The sequence below is a fragment of the Desmodus rotundus genome, chromosome 4 (genome assembly GCF_022682495.2).
Source record: "Desmodus rotundus isolate HL8 chromosome 4, HLdesRot8A.1, whole genome shotgun sequence".
Taxonomy (NCBI): domain Eukaryota; kingdom Metazoa; phylum Chordata; class Mammalia; order Chiroptera; family Phyllostomidae; genus Desmodus; species Desmodus rotundus.
The window spans coordinates 102,426,535-102,444,802 of NC_071390.1; the positions used below are offsets into that span (position 1 = coordinate 102,426,535).

The following is an 18,268-nucleotide window of genomic DNA, read 5'->3' on the forward strand; positions in this document are numbered from 1 at the left end:
AAATAAAATCTTTAAAAAATTATTTTCCTTTCTTCAATTAATCAACAAAACTCTATGGGGTGTCTACCATGTGCCAGATACCAGAGCATACCCAGTCAGACAAGATCTTTCACTATCAAGTTATTTGCTTAAGCATATGAAGAAAGATATATTTTTTCAATTTAAATTGGGGAGATTAAAATTTTCCTATCATGGATAATGTATCCATGTAGTACAACAACAACAAGGCCAAGTAATACAGGACAAATGCAAGATGAAAAAGCCAAGCCTCCTTCCCTTTCCCACTGACTCCCAATTTCCCTCCTCAGATTTTTATGCATTTTTGTGTATATGCATTTTTTAAAATCATATTTTAAATGCTATTGTGCTCCTTGGTGTTTTCCACTTAGGACAATTTATGTTTGAGATCTTTTCACATCAGCACAAGATTTTGCCTCAGTTTTTTTTAACAGTTTATTGCCTAAATTTCGCCATGGTCATAGCCATTGATTGTCCCACCGATAATACATATGACCGCCTATTCACCCACACCCTTTATAAGCTGGTATTGATCCAATGCTTAAATCCAGCTCCTCTTCAACTCTTCACCAATAGTTTTCTCCTCCTCCTAGTCCTGATCTGGCCACCCTGGCCCCGGGACAGATATTCTTCTCCAGCTCAACAGGACTGCTTCACAGGCCCTTTGCTCAGCCTCACATTTCAAAACCTACGCAGCTCACCCTCACTATCTTATGCTCTTCACTCAAATGATATCTTTCCTAACGTCCCGGCAAAACCATACCTTCCAACTATCCTCACCTCCACCTCGGCCTTCCTGCTTTGCTTTTCTCCATAGAGCGTATCACTGTCAGACCAACAGCCAGTGTGTGTGTGATACATATGTGCATATATGTGATACACTTACATGGTGAACTACTTTGTTTCTGATCTATCTCTTGCTACTAAGATGTAAACCTCATGAAGGCAGAGATTAACATGGTATCTTATTAATCTTTTTTTAAACTTATTACTGAGATATATCATGCATACAGGAGAGGTATACCATGAATTACGTATATTAATCATATATAGTTGAGTATTTTATGCATCTACACACCTATGTAATAATCACCATCTAGATTAAGATGCAGAAGTTTCTGGCTTGACACATTACTCATGCCCCTTTCTGGTCTTTTTAATTAATCTTAATTTGCACAGCTGTGGCATTTTACAAGCTTCGATCCACACAAACTTCATGGTAGTAAAGCTTCAGACATTTTTAATTCCTTATCCTCTCCAGGCTGCTGTAATAATAAAATACTAAAAATATGCATGTTGCCCGTATGTTGCTACAATGTGCACTGGGTTTTGAAACACTACTTTCTGTAGAAAGTTTAACTAGAAAGGGAAAGGACAGTCCTTCATGTGAAACAAAGAGTAGAGTCATGGACCAGATAAAAAGGTTAGGAAATATGTAAACACAGAGGGAGGGAACGTGACTTTCACTCACACTGATTCCTTTGAGATTATAACTGTTGCTTGCTTACTCAGTGGATTCTAATCTTATTGTATCTTATTAGTAAGAGGGTTCCTCTGACATAGTAGATAGATATTAAAATAGAACTCAGGTCATTATCCAGTACAGCCAGCAAAGGATGCTGCTGTGTGGAAGAATGCCATCTGCTCTTATCAGGGTGGCAAAAATGTTTGGTGTACAGACATCATGGGGGGGAGCTGGACAGCACCAGCATTTCCAGTGTGATTTGATCCCTGTATACATACATATACACCATCCTCCATAATAAAGAACTGGAAACAACACAAACGTCCAAGTAATGGAATAAGACGCAGCCAGTCCCACACAATGAAGATGTTCCTTGTTCGCTGAAATGAAATGTGTGTATGTGTGCACGAAATGTTTAAGATGTAGTGTTCAGTGAAGAAATCAAGATACAAACATTATGAGTTGTATACTACCATGTGCTTACAATTAGAAAAAAATTTAGTATATAGAGTCGATCCTCATTTGTTACAGATTTTATAACTGCAAATTCTTTTACTCACTAAAATTTATTTCTGACCCCAGAGTCAATACTCAAAGCAGTTCCGTGGTCATTCATGGACATGGAAAGAGTGGCCAAGCGTTTGTCTCACGACGCGGGCGTCGACGTGCCCGGATGCAGTCAAACAGGGCAACGGTCTCACTCCTCTTGGGTGAGCTCTCCACACTGTACAGAAGTGTCCTTTCCAGGCCTTGTTTATTAGTGCCATATCTTTTGCACTTTTGTGCTTTTTTTAGTTAGCAATTTTACTCTTTAAAATGACCCAAGTTGCTGAAATGTTGTCCAGTATTCTTGCAAAGGCTGTGATTTGTCTCATGTAGAAACTTCCTGTGTAGATAAGCTTCATTTAAGCATGAGTTAGAGCGCCATTGCCTCTGAGTTCAATGTTAATGAATGAACATTCATTTTGCTGAAAATAGATATTTTGGATGATTTTTTCTCCCAGAAATTCTTTTTGCCATTTTCCTTCCTGTGTCCTGCTGCAAATATAAAACTAAGGAGATCCTGAAATGCTTCTATCTTCATTCTGAACTAAAGACAAATTGTGTCACGTTCTGGTTAAGGAAACAACTACTGAGAGTTTCCCCCCCTCATTTAACATGTTACAATTTCTATTGTTAATCACCTTCGTTCCTTCATCAAAGCAGCTCCTGGGGGTTGGGGGGAGGTGCGGGCACCTGCGCTGAGGACTTGCCAGGTGGCTGCTTTCAGGAGGGCTGCCTCTGCTTTCTTAAGATGCAAACTCCACAGCAATGAACTCTTAACCACTGGAATTAATTCCAGTGGTACAGAAACACAAGCTCAGAATCTTGATTTATAACACCATAGTAATGACAGGTTTTAAGGTACCCAGAACACAATGCATGGTGTAACAAATTCTACTCTTGACCGAACTGCTACAACATGTCAAGCACGTGATATGGACGAGTATTATTTAATCAGATCCTCACAACTCTGGATAGCAGTTATTGTGATACTCATTCAAGATGAGGACCTGGAGTCTTCAAGGGGTGAATAGTTTACGTTAAGTCACCTAGGCAACAAGTGGTAGAGCTGGGGTTTGGACTGGTAAATGTTCTGTGTCCAAGGCAATGCAGAGAAAAACTGGCTCCCTGTGAACAAGTATGAACCAGGTCACCTGGATACAAATAATACAGAACCATACTGAGAATAAAATGAACTCCAAACTATCAGATATGACTCAAACGTGCAATCAATATCTGACAGGCGCTCAGAAACCAGACAAAAAGCAGAAGCTTCTGGTGCAAAGCCAGTTTATCTGATGAGGGCTTTGTATGAGTTGTGTCCTGTCTGGGACCCTCTTCTCCCAGCCGTCCCCAGGGCTGGCTGGTCTGTCTCAGATGCCTTTAGAGAAGCCTTCCCAAGTCCTCTGACTAAAACGGTGCCCTCTAACCCCAAGTCACCTATTACATTACTGTTTTAATTCCCTTGTAGCACTTATCAATATCTAACATTATTTTCTTTATGTATTTGTTTTCATGTTTAATGCTCTCTGTCCCAGTGGCCGATATAGGCAATGAGAGCGGGGCCTTTGCCCTGAAAAAGTGTCTCGCAGATACCAAGCCCTCAACAAACTGAAACCGAGGCCCTTATTTATGACTTTGATTAAATTTAGTTTTAAGTCCTAGCTCTAGACATCTCTCTCTTCCTGTCTTTCTCTCTCTCTCTCAGAGACCTAGCCTTTTCCCAGTATAATCAGCAACCTCTGAGGCAGCAGAAGACGAAGTTGGGGCCTAATGGGCACAGGTCTGGACCTCTGGCAAGCTAAAGATGACATCCTGACCTAAGTTATGTTTCAGCTCAAGCCCTAAGGTAGAATGACCTTTTAGCTACTTGGCTACTTTCCCCCCCACAAAACAGATAGAGGGACAATGGAATAGACCTAAAACTGTCCTCAGGACCTGAAAAAATGATTCATTACCCTTACCTCACCTCCAACCATTTAGCTCTCAGCACGGGCCAGAAGCCCTAATCAAAACCTTGTGATTTTGCCCTATATTACCTGTAACCTACACGCCATCACCACTGGGGAGTTCGGGCTATTGATCATTAGCTTCCCATCCTCCTGGATGGCACCATTCATAATAACACAGCCATTATTTCTCCACTGCAATTCTCAGGGACTAGTGTTTGGCCTGCTAGTGCCGGGTGGACAAACTCCTTCTATTCTATATAACACATGCCCTGAATTGAGTAAACGAAATTCTGCACATAGTTACTGGACTCACTAAATACTATAGTAGGCTAGATTGAAAGTCAAGCCTTAAAAATGAGTACAAAATGCTAGCAGAGTGATGATACAAGTCACAACTAACTTTATTATGAGAAACGCTGGTAGAACTTAAAAACCACTTAGAAAACCTTTAAAGAATCTTATGAAGGTGGTAGCATTGAGTTGGGCTTTCTGGGTGAGTTTTAGAAGTAGGGAAAGGAGACCAGATATTCTAGGTGACAGAAACAAGAGGAAGAGGATGGGATGGAAACGCACGAGAAAGAGGAAGTGACTCCGCCCGCCAGGCTGTGACACAGGAAAGAGAGAAGTGACTGTGAGTCTGGAACCGCGTGTTGAAGCCACATAGTAAAGAACAATGGGTATCAGGCTAAAAAATTGGGCCTATGTCCTCGGCAGTTTGGGAGCAATGGAAAGGTTTTAGGTGGAGTTGTGATGCAATGTTTCTGAATGCTTAGCGAGAAGTTTAAAAACAGTGTTGATGAGGAACTCTGCTGTTATGTTGAAAGCAAGGCGAAATAAAAATGGCTGCTCATCGTCATACGAGTAAAAGCTACCTTTTGTGGCAGGCTTATAAAGTGCTGGGTATTTTCCAAGTAATGTATACACCTTATCTACTTCAATTCCTACCATAGCCTAGTTTGATTATCTCAATTACACACTTAGAAATAAAGACATAAGTTAATGAATGGGTCCAAATTGACCAAACTATTAATCTAGAATTCAGGGTGTTGGGATCCAGAGGTGCCACACTTTCTTAGACTGCTTCTCCGATGACAGGTTCAGGGTAGGGAAAGCCAAGGCTATGGCTCAGAAGAGGAAAATTGCATTCTACAGCGTGAGTATTATGGCCCAGGCACTAGGTAAACACTTTCACACAATTCGGCCATCACAGGGGTGCCGGAGAAATGCCATGAGGATTTGTTGAAAGAAAACAGGATGGAAAGTAGGCAGGTGGGCTGCTCATTTCTGATGAAAGGAAGGATTCCTAACAAACAATGCAGAATGTGATCTTTTCTGTGTGTTTAATCTTTAATCTATTCAAATTCTGGCAAACATATAAACCTGTGTAGCAGGTTTGACCTTTTGCAAAAAGAGAACTGGCTTCTAACTAGTTGGACAACATTGTTTGCTTGGTATCTGCAAACAGTAAACTCAGAATGGCATCCCTCTCCATCCTCACCTTCTCAGGTGAAAGTAGAGGTGAAATACAAATGAGATTAAAACAATACCAGGAAATCTCTTTCAGGTAAACCATATGGTATTGTTTTTCCATTGGCCAAAATATGTTAAGTATTGGCAATTTCATACAGTTCATCCTACATATTATCTGGGTTTGTGAGAGAAGAGAGCACTTCCACTATTATGTTCCTACCTCATTTACATGGTTCCATCCTGCCTACTGGAGTGACTCCAGTTCCTCAGTCTGGCTTCCCAGCTGCCAATCTACCCTCTGGTACCCAATCTCACTTCCTATAACCCATGTAAACCTCAGTGGGGCCTGGCTGATTCTCCTCACAGCTACTAAACCTTATGCCACCCTGCGTTTTAATAACACTGCAAGAAACTGGGTAGGCCTGAGCCGGCTTGCCCAGCTCACAGAGACTCGCGTTAGCCGTTCTCGAACCTGCAGTGCAGCGGAGGGCCTGGAAGAGCGTGGCTTCTGGTCTCGGAGCTGGGCACGCTGCACATCTAATCCAGTTCAGTCACACACTTGCTGTGGAGTGGAGCTGAGTTAATCACCTCTTTGAGACTCAGTTTCCTCAACTATAAAAATAATTACATGCATTCCTATCAGGATTATCAGGAGGCTTTATGAAATGAGATATGTGGAGGTTGCCAGGGAACACCTGCTTTGAAAAAATAAACATTTACCCATACATTGGAAAGAAACCAAGACAAATTCCTAGCGACAATCTCGCATCCTCTGCCTGTACCCACCAGGGAAGGTGGGGAAGTAGAGGTGGGGGAAGTGGTCTCCTCCAAGCAAGGAACCCAATCGGGCTTCTCTATATTCCTAACAAATTATCAAGCAGTGATCCCGTTTTCAATAGAAGGCCACCTCCTCTGTCAGGGACACAGAGCCCCAGCACTTCTGGGACAGCTTATCAACAAAAGAGCAGCTCAGAGCTGATCTTCGGCGAAGATATTGTCAGCATTATCCACTGCTCCAGTCCTGCGAATGCTATCGTGCTATCAGGAGGGATCACTGGGGAGAGGCTTGGGCCACAGGAATTTGGGCCCCGGGCTGTCCTGTTCTTAGACATTACATCACTGCCTTTCCTTCAAAGCTTCCTGCAAGTCTTCGGTCCGGGACCTTGGTTTGTCCTCACCTTCCTGACAGAAAAGTCATCTAGCCCTCTCATACAATAATTAGATGTCACCTTTGTTTTCAGGGAACAAGAACTCGCTGACAAGAAGCAACTGAACCACACATACTGCCTCTTAATTCCAGCACCTATACACCACCATGGTCAGCATGGAGGAGAGCGGGCAATATTCCATTTCTACTACCTTAACAGGAACCCCTGGTTCTCCTTTCACCAATCCAACTGTATAAGCCCTCAAGGTCCCTGCTTCTTCATGGGGTCTTTCTAAACACCCCACGACACAGTGATTTTCTTCTCTAAGTCACTGTGATTCCTTTACTCCAGCACTTGAGTATTTGCTCTGCCTTACAGCATCCAACCTGCATTTTGCATGGACATCTGCCTTCGTGAATAAATCGTAATTCATACAGACTGAAATATTTACAGAGGATCTGCCTACCCAATCGAGGGACATTGCCTTCATCTGCGTCTTCTCACCTATCTCCTGCATGCGAGGCGCACTCCGATCTCAGTAATCAGTGCTGGCGTAACCCGAGAACAGACTGAACAGGTTGGATTCACATGCTGCCGAAGAACACGGCGTCTGAGTCTCTCTACTTGCAAAAGTATTAGCTGCACTGAGACACACTTTTGGTTCCCTAATTCAATCCCATTTTCAAAAGATAATCATGATTAGAATTTTGATATACATGCAGTTAAAATTATGCCAACTGTATATATTTATGTGTATATAGTGTTTGTGTTACAAATTGTTCATGCTGTTTTATAGGCAGGCTTTTTTCCCCTAGCAATATATGATATACATTTTTCTGTCACAATATATTCTTCAGTTATATAATTTTAATGGATACATAAGGGTCTACTAAAGGTTTTTTGGGGGCAGTAAAGGCTATATTGGTAGGGGGAAGACCTTTCCATCTGAATAATCCTGACTATATTTTGTTTAATCTTTGCCAAGAACATACAAGTAGCTAACATATACCATTTATATATATAATATATAATATTAATAATTATACACAATATAATCTACACATGTAATATATAATGTATATAATGTATATAATTCTATATAGATATATATATAATCTTTTAGAGGCTTAAGAACAGAATGTCTACCTCAGTGTTTAAGGTTGTTCTAATGGTCTAATGGCCTTTAGGTGCTGATGTCCAGTGTCAGGCCAATTAAGGAATTTCTTTTTTGTATTTTTGGTACAAAATTCTAGATGTAGTGCTTGATCCAATTGGAAGAACTGGTTAGGGAGTGTTTATTAATTAGAATTAATGTTTTAGTAGAAATTTTGCCTTTGTATCACTTTATGAAATGAGCCTAGAATAGAAGTGAACACAAAAGGGTTACTCAAAGAAAAAACTTAAACTCTTCAAGTATGAATCAGCATTTTCTTGCAGGGATTTCCGCTTATTATGTGAGTATTATATTGCTATAAATTATTAGAATAAGAAACCAATTCAAAAGATACAATTAGAACTTTTTAAAAAAACTGCTATTTTATACAACGCATTTCTGTTGATCTGGACAAAGCCCTTTCTCCCACCATCCCTACCCTTTTGAATTCGTCTTTGAAAATGGTTTCTGTGATTTTTCCATTAAGTGCTGAGGTCATAGGCCACAGTGGGAAAGGGAGTATCGCATAGTAGGTGACCCAGCCTGCCTGGGTTTGAAGCCCATCTCTGCTGATTACCAGCTGCATGAGCTTGTGCAAGTTACTTATTCTCTCTGTGCCTGAGGTGCTTCAGCTGCAAAACATGCCCAGTCACAAAGTGTACTTTGTAAAATGCAAGGTTAAACGAGTCAATGTCATAGAGCCCTTCCTAGGCCCAGGGGAGGCTCTCAATAGCTGTTAGCTGATATCTTTATTAAATGCCCAATAGAGGTCTTTAAATGAGCACTGCTCACAATTTCCAGCAAACACACTTTATCATGTTCCACATTCATAAACAGAATGGCAACAGATTCAGTGTATGTGTGTTTGCCATTTTCTACCCTTCTTCCCAACTCTCTCTAGATTCTCCCTTAGGAAACCACGATGTTTTTTACTTAATTCTTAGCTCCTTTAATAAAATTTTAAAGGACTATCTTTAAAGGCATGCTTTGTGATGCAGATTGAAAAGACCAGTTTTCTGTCTGTACGAAGACAGAAGACAGGACTTGCCTTCTCATCATTCCGTGACCAAGCATTTTCACTGCTAAGCATAGGTGAGTGCTGCCTTACAAGTTATGGTCACCCAGGACAGCACTGACACCTGGACTTTGGATGATACTTCCTACAACTGGGCACAGCTGGTCCCCATTTATTGCAAACTAACCCGCTCACTCTGCTGTCACCAAGGTCGCACGTGGTCAGGCACAGAGCAGTGACTGATTTCAGTTGCCCAATGACCACATCCCCTGCTGAGGTCAAACAAGGCAGCGTGTTTCCTTCGTGTTTCAACTCCCATGCTATCACAAGTCATTTTTTAGTGTACTTAGTGCCACACGTTTTGCATTTTTGTTGGTGATTTCACGTTTAAAATGGCCCGAGTGCACAAAAGGCTGTGGCATGCCTTACAGAGACACAAGTGTGTTAGATAGGCTTTCTTCAAGCAGCAGTTAGGGGGCCAGCGGCTGTGGGTTCAATGCTAATGAAGCTATCAACAATATATATTCAATCAGACGTCTTTAAACAGAAACACACATAAAACAAGGTTATGTACTGACCATCTGACAAAACTGACGTGACCAGAAGACTGCAGGAACTTAATTAATCCTGCATTTCCCTGGGAGCGAGGGTCAGAATTCACCACTTCAGTGTTCCCAGCGACTTCACAGATTGGAACTACTGCAGGTAACAAGAGTGGACTGCACCTCCTACAAGGAACAGGGATTAGAGGTATATGTAGAACTAATTCTTCTAGGTAATGGATTAGAACCTGGGGAGGAAGATGCTTCCAGAATATAGTCTATACTTGATACTGGTTGCTTAGTTGAGTGATTATCTTTCTTCTTGAGAAATGTGATCTGATTTTACTTAATTTCAAATAAATACTTGGAAAAACAAATACTTGCATTAGCCTGACGTACTTTAAAGTCTTGCCTATTTTATTTTTTTACTGTGCAGTAGGCAAAAGGCTTTTTACAGTGAAACAGTGGACATGTGCCCTGCAGTATGGGGTCTTTTCACACGAACCTGCTGCTACACGGACCAGGGGAGCACATGAAAACCAACAACACTCCCCTGTCTCCCAAAGCTGCTTCTCCTTATGTCTGAATAAGAAGAGGAAAAGCAGAATTTGGAGCCACACTGACCTTTCACAGTGCTTTTGTCCGGCTGACACCTTCTAATCAGCAGCCCTACGCCCTATGAACCTGTGGGCCTGTGCAGCAACGTACAAAAGCACACCCGTGCATCACCTTGGTAGTATACCATTTCCTCTGTATCTGCTTATCTGTGTACTCACATAACACCCTGACCTCCTTCCCCGCCTCCACGACACAAACTGCTGTGCGACTTAGTCAAGTGTGAGAATGAACACAAACAGGGAAATATGAACTCGGCCGCTGTCAAAGCCCAGGAGCGGGCAGTAACAAAAGCAGGCAGAATGTGATCCCAGCAGACCAATTTGCTCTCTGAGTGCGAGTCCCAGGGAGGCAATAACTGTTCCAGAATCCCTTAATGGCCCTAACGGTGGCCCCAACTAGTCATTCTCTCATCCTAAAGAATCCATGTCTGGAGCATTTCTAAACACTCCTGGCCCTTCGTTAGAGTGCACAAGAATAAATTCTTCACTTGATTTCTAGATCTGCAGGAGGCCACTGTCATGTAATTTATCCTATTATTAATGATATGATCTCCAATGCAAATTAAGACTTAATATATCCAGATGTAAAGCCACTTTAAATACATACTTTTCATAATAATAAATGGTGTTAATTTTGAACATGAGTCAAAGGGAAATACTGAAAGTTCAGATGGTATCTCTTTTTGCCCGTGGCCATAATGAATCAGACCGGACTTCTGAGAACATTCTATTGACCTTGGGTTCCTTCCAGCACTGAGCTTGGCATTCCTTTCGTGAGCACATATTCATGAGACTGAATCCACTTTCGTTCTACCAGACTTATCCGTCAGATGCAAAATCCACAGGTATAGATTATATTGAAAGCAAAGGAACCTGTCACATATTTACCATGATCTTTACTTATGTTTTTACTGTAACCCTAGAGTTGGTATATCTATGTGCATAAGTCAATATCAAGGAATTTAATGCAGTGAATGAACATAATTATTCCTATAGGGAGCAATTAACTCCTAACTTACTATCTATTAACCAAACATTCCTTTCCCTTTTTCATTCTTTCAATGGGATCTTATGGACCAAGTGATTTCAGAATGTGTACATTCCTTGTATAATTTCTGCTGACTGCAGAAGCAAAATTTATAATTACACTAAAACAACAAACAGAATCATTGTCGGACTCACACATGATTGGGGCATGAAAGAATAATGTTCTCCCTATAAAACGGGGATAAACACTCCTATGGGTTGCAATGAAGGGACCATGAGAGACTGTGAATGCGCTGTGTAAAATGTCACATGCTGAAACATTTAGCAACAATGAAAACAACACATCTAAAACTTACAGAGTGTTAGTGAATACCGTGCATACAGCACTCATTTATTCATTCCAGCAACGCTATCGGGTAAATGTACTATTTTCTTAATTTTACAGATGAGGAAATTGCGGATCAGGAGATGAACGATTTATTCTGATAGCAGTGATCCCAGGACTTTGTCAATGTTAGCTCAAAGTTTAGAAATCTCATGTGATGTAATGTGTACAAATGTTCTTTGTTAATCATTTCTTTGTATTTGTTTATAAATTATTCTTTCACATCCATGAAGGTTAGTACAAGGGGGATCCCTCAAAAAACAGAGTTATCTCTGGAGGTTGGGCCCCTTGTAGGACAGGTATCTCCCACTAGGTGAGTGTTCTAGGAATCCATTTGCATCAGTGTACCAGTTGGCGTTGTTGTGAGAGGCTGTGTTCAGCTTCAGTGAATTTTCCTGAAAACTCTTTCAATGTTTGCCCACTTCATGATGGGTGATTTATAAGTGCACCCGCCCACACCACACTGAATGTTCAGCAGTTTTTGGCCAAAAATGGCTTGACTCCCATGTCCCACCCTCTCTATTCAACCGATTTCACCCCAAGTGAAGTTTTTTTGGTTTCCCAGGATAAAGTCCTCAAAGGGAAACAGTGTGGAAGAAATGAAACAAAAAATGACGGAAGCACTAAAAGGCATCAAAATCAACGAGTTCAAAAACTGTTCTGAGCGGTGGGAAAAAATGTCTCGATAGGTGTATTGCATCAAATGGAGAGTACTTTGAAGATGACTCAAGTTTAAACATGTAAGAATAAATACACAATTTTTATAAGTAAATTCCAGTTTGGGGGGGTGTCCCCCCTTGCATCTAGAGCTCTGTTTTCAGAGACTAAGGTGTAATTTACACAATAATTTATATATACATCACTACACATAAATCAAAGTTTCCACTTTGTAATAAGACCATTCTGTTCATGAAGAGTGATGTAAAAACTACCAAAATGAACTTTATAATAGCCTTAAATCTTTTCCTTTTTCTCAGAGGACAACCTAACAGCCCACTCCCTCTTTTGCGAACAGAAAACTTAACCTGATGTTGTCTGTAGGTCAACAGTCCAGGCCCTGAGAAACAAAGCAAGACAGGTATAAGCATCTCAGGGCAATCACTCTCCTTGTCAGCTGTCTAAAGGTAGGCAAAGCAATCCCAGCTGAAATGAGGCCTGGCCAATGAGATGAAGTTATAGAAATAACAGAAACAAATCCTTACTTAAACTTACTAAGAGTAAGTTGGTTGAGAAGCTTCCCTTAGAAAAAGAAGAGGCCTAGTCCTGGCTGGTATGTCTCAGTGGGTTGAGCACCGGCCTGCAAACTGAAGGGTTGCTGGTTCAATTCCCTGTCAGGGCACATGCCTGGGTCACCAGCAGGGTTCCCAGTAGGGGGCGTGTGAGAGGCAACCGACTGATATTTCTCTCCCTTTCTTTCTCTTTCACTTCCACTCTCTCTGAAAATAAATAGATACAAATCTTTCTTAAAAAAAAGAGAGAGAGAGAGAGACCTAAAAGAAGGTTTCTTCGTTGTTGGCCCTTGCCTTCCGCTTAGGAAGTTGGAGTAAGGGCAGATGTTTGGTGATATGGCAGCTGTTTTGTGACCATGAAGAAAACAGTGCTAACTTAGATCGAACCTGGATCATCAATGACATTATTAAACCACTGAACAACTACAGTGGCTTACAACCAGACTTATTTTTATATGAAATAATTAAATGTTTTCTGTTTAATTACATTTGCTATTTGCAGTTGAAAACACTTCAACACCGTTCCTTGATTGGTAGGTATATTCTGAACAGCAAACTGATGAGTATTACCAAAAAAAGACATAATCCATGAAGACCTGAAATTTATTGTGTTTTTATTCCAACAGTCAAACTAAAACCATTTTAATACCATTATTCAGTGTATTATTTTTCGTTCTCTTAAAGCTACTAGTATTTTTCCCCTTTTAAGAATAATAGAAACTAATATGCTGATTGAAAAGGGTGATATCTCCTCAAGCTTTCAGCTGGAACATTACATTAAAGCAGCGATTTTCAACTGGCGTCCAGTACACAATGGTATGTGCCACGAGAATGTTTAAAACATGCCATACCTGACTGTTTAGTCAGGGGCACTGACCTCTTTTCCCTTAGACTGTCAAAGAAAAAAATGACAACAGCTAACACACAACAATAACGATCCAGTGTGAATGAACCAAAACTACACTTATTTTTTGTCCGATCAGTAAAAAATATACTTTTGGGTGCCACGGAATTTTAGTAATTAGTTACGTGTGCCATGAGATGAAAAGAGATGAAAATTGCTGCATTAAAGAAACAACTGTCCCATTTACAATTTGGCAGAAGTATTCAACAACATAGAAAAATGTCCATTCTATATTTTTCCTTACTTTTTTTAAAATTTTAAGTATATTTTATTGATTATGCTATTACAGTTGTACCAGTTTCTTTCTCCCCCTTATCCCCCCTCCACCCTGCCACCCCCCACTATCCAGCATTACCCCACCCCTTTTTCATGTCTATGGGTCGCACATATAAGTTCTTTGGCTTCTCCATTTCCTATACTATTCTTAACCTCCCCTGTCTATTTTATGCCTACCAATTATACTTCTTATTCCTTGTACCTTTTCCCCCATTCTCCCCTCTCCCCTCCCCACCGAAAACCCTCCATGTGATCTCCATTTCTGTGATCCTGTTCCTATTCTAGTTGTTTGCGTAGTTTTTGTTTTTTAGGTTCAGTTGTTGATAGTTGTGAGTGTGTTGTCAATTCTATATTTTTTAGAAAGTCAGACTGTTACAAAGAAAAACAGATGGATACATAGAAAGAGAGATAAGTTTAAAGAGATCTGCAACAAAAGTTAGTGTTTATTTCAAGGTGACATTTACTTTCTTATTTTTGTTTATTTGTGTCCTAAACTTTCTACAATGTTATTTAAATTCACTTGCCTCAGGCCTACCCAGAAACTACAACTAATATAAGTTCGTTCCTTCTAAAAATGTTTGTGACAGAACACGTCTTTGCTCTATCAAAATGAATCATAATGTTTTTACATTAAATGAAACCTTAAAAAAATAAAGATAATATGTGCATATCCATAATTCTAGGCCTCCAGATGCATACAATTGATGAAGAAAAACTAAACAATATATACGAAAATTTCAGAAGAGGGGGTAGAAAAACACTAAACCTTTAAATCCAGCTGAACTCTTAAGAAAACAGGAGCGTTGCCTTTCCTTTTCGCATGAAAAGATGATTTAAGCTAGCTATTGAAGACGACTGTTGATGGTCTGGCCCAAAATCAAGGGAAACATAATTTTTAAAATACATGAGAAATGACTACATTCCAAATGTCCTAGGTGTTGCATACAAACATTTGGAGTTGTTTTATTGTAACTACCTAAGAAAAACAGTTTAAATATATTAACGGACATCTCGATATGATAAAGTATAAACAAGAACAAGAGCCTGTATAGTCTTTCCACTAAGTAAAAATTATTCCTGAAGGGGGCATCTAGTTGCAACAATTTTTGTTCTTTTCTGTACTCTATTAGGAGGTAGGATAGACATAATTCACTTAGACCGTGTCCCCCCGCCACCCCCCCCCCCCGCATCGCTGCGGAAAGAGGGGGCTCCGGACACCAAGCGCTTTGTGGGGAAAAGACATTCTCCATAAGAAGTCCAGTTAGGTGACGAACTCCTAGATCTCTGAGGCTGCGCTTTCCACTGCTTGGCCATGAAAAAATTCTCAACAACATGGTAGAGTCTTTTTTTGTTTTGTTTCATACAGTTTTCTACTGTGAATTGTGTTATTTCATCTAGTTAATGCCAAGGCCAAACAAACAAACCAACGAAAACACCCCAAAGCTCTGGTTCACCTGAATGGTCCACGCGAAGTAACCCTCGCGTGCGGGCCCAGGCGGCAGCGGCCAAGTGTTGGCTTTTCTCACCGCCAGGCAGAACCAAAGATGCTCGAATCCACATGTGCTCGACTTAAAAAGGGCAAGCCCAGTAGTTGGTAACGGTTTCTTTTTTTAATTGCCGTAATATTTATTTTAATACGGCATTAGAATTGTAGTCGTTTTTCAAAATAAATTGAAGGTAAATATTCAGTGTTTATAGTATGTGTGTGAAATCTTGAATGTTTGGAAGCTTAATCAGAAGTTTATATTATGAAAATTCTTTTATAAAAAGTCAAATACAATCCTATAGCCCTCACTCCCTTCTGGAAGGAACTGTACCTGTATATTGACAGAGATTACACTTACCCAGTTATAATTATGATATTAGATTGATAGAAACATGTTGCTCTAGGATAAGAAACTATATACAACTTCTTATGCTTTATTTTTGGGGTAGGTTTCAAAAATTTTTCTAAATTAATTTTTATAGTAGAAAAAAACTTCACTTAAAAAAATTACCTGGAAGGAGCTGTATCTACCTTTCATTCTGATGTTATAGAAGCAGCATTAAATATATAATATTTTCCTTAGTATTCAATATTTTCTTTTTTTTGCTTCTCTAACATCACTTGTTTTCTTGCACCCAAGGAGAAAACTTACTCAAGTTGCCTGTGGCTTACTTAAGAGCAGAACTTTTTCTCAATTTGTAGGAAGGACAGAACCCAAAGATCACCACATGTACAGAATTTTAAAAACCTGTGCCCATACGATCTGCAGCCATGCTCCCCGAGCCTCCCTTCCCTCTGCTGTGACCGCTCGGACAAGTGAGAGGAAAAGCGGAGCTTCGGAACGGCAAGTCTTCCTCGACACAGGTAACGTAAAAACAACAGAACAGTATCACAAAACAAAACACTACTTTCATGGAGTCAATGGCAAACCCCATCTCCCCCTCTTCGCTGAAGTGTTAGTGCAGAAGAAGCGAGAGTCCAAAGCAAAGCCCACAAGTGGGAAGATCGGCTCTACACAGCAGGCCTGTGAAAAGTCCTGGTCATACTGTCCCCAACCAGGAAGTCCCAGGGAGGACTCCCTACCAGATCAGACACACCAGGTTCTCAGGGTCCCCAGAGCCTCGCCTCTGGGCAAGACTGAGGCCCCTATGACTTCGTTTCGGAGAATAACAAAATCTTTCTAGCTCCTCCGACTCAGACACAACCTCCCAGGCATTCTTCAACACCGTTATATCCACTAACCCTGTATTCCAGGTACAAGGGCAGCACCTGTTACACGGTGACACCAGGGCCCTGAACCTTATTCATTTTTTTTTTCTCTCTAGGGACAGGCATATGTTTAATCTTTCGTCTCTATTAGATTGGATGAGTATTGTCCCTGGGGAACCTTTGCCCTATTAGAATACATTCCTGAAGCCCTTTTATGTGCAGTCATAAAAGTTGTAATGTTAAAGTCAAATTAATGCCTTTTAAGACATTAAGTACTTAGGAATGCCTTTGAGAACTATGACCCTTTCCTACACAAAAATAATCAAACCGTATAATTTACTATCGGAAAAAGAGAAGGACATTATTTGTGACGTCAACACTTTGACTCATCTTTACCTTTATCTAAGAAAGCATATTAATTTGGAGTAAGAATTTGCAGGCCAATATTGTCACAAACGACCCTTCTCTGTACTGTATTGCTTATTTTAATGTTTATTTTAAAAATTCATTAGCTTTTAAAAAGTGTCTGTTACTCGATTCCAGAAAAAATACCATTGTAAAATGAAATTTATCTTTTATTATAAAAATAGGAAGTACATTATAGTTAATGTAAAAAATTGCATAAGGATAAGGAAAAAATAGGGAATAGGATAAGACCACAAGCATAATCACATAGCTCACACATACCCAGAATGTAATATAAAAGACTACAGAAAACCAGAAGGGCAAAAGGAGAAATAATAACCATCATTTTACCGCCTTTATACAACTACTTTTTACCATTTGGGTAGTATTTTCTTCCTGATTTTTCCTCTTGCGCGTGCAATCCCACTCTCTACTCACTCTAGGGAAGTCTTTGACTAAGACTTAGTCATGCTAAAGCAGTATCTTCGCCTCTTAAAAATAAAATTAAATGAAGAGAATTAAACAAGCATTTTTATTAGTATTTCAAGAAGGCATGGGCTATTCTCCCCTGACTCATTTAAGGACAGTATGAAGTTGCACTGGGTAATAAATCCCACACATTTGAAAGTGAATGAATGCTAGACTCAGAGAGAGAGAGCAGGATGACAGCTGTGGGGGGCGGTGTTAGGGGGTGGAGGGATCAAGTAAAAAGGAAAAAGGACTCACGGACACAGACAACAGTGTGGTGGTTGCAGGGATGGGGGGAGGGTTAGGAAAAATACAATAAAAATTTTTAATAAAAAAAGAAAATGAGCGAACAGCTTAGGTATCCATGCCTATATGCATTCATCCATTCAACACACACTGAAAAACAAACAAGGAAAACAAACAAGGAAAGAAAAAACAAAAAAAGTGTGCAACTACGAGCCAAATTCCGTGAGAGCCAATGACTTTACAGCTGGAAGAGGAAACCCTAAAGAAAGGCACACTGGATTTTGTTGGGTGGGGAGGAGAATCCGCTTTTGAATAGGTAGGTGTGGATGATGGCTGAATCAATAGGTAACGCTAAAAAGGTATTATGGAGTCAGATTTTGACTGGCCTTTCAAACCAATCCAGAGAATGTGGATTTTCCTGTAGACAACAGGAAACCACTGAAGGTTTTTACCACCAGAGTGACAAGATTAAATCAGTGACTAAGATAATGCTGAAAGCCCAGGAAGAGATGAAGTAGGAAAGCAAGTGAGGAAAAAAAAGCAGTGGTGCCAGCCTCAAGGAGGGCAATGGGAAGGAACAGACAGAAATGGAAATGGGAGCCAGATCACACAGGCCTTGGCAGTGAATTAGAGGTGTGAATGAGAAAGGAGTTCGTGCATGGTGGGCCTTACAAACTCAGACACTAAAGTAACCACATGGGATGGTCTGAACAGAAGAATTCCTAACTAAAAGGAGTTAAGGGTGGGTAG

At 40.3% G+C, this 18,268-nt stretch overlaps 1 protein-coding gene across 1 annotated transcript in view; it reads right to left on the reverse strand.

The window, feature by feature from the left end:
• Nucleotides 1-18,268, reverse strand: part of ELOVL6 (ELOVL fatty acid elongase 6) — a 127,318-nt gene that overhangs the window by 92,857 nt on the left and 16,193 nt on the right. The window lies entirely within an intron of this gene.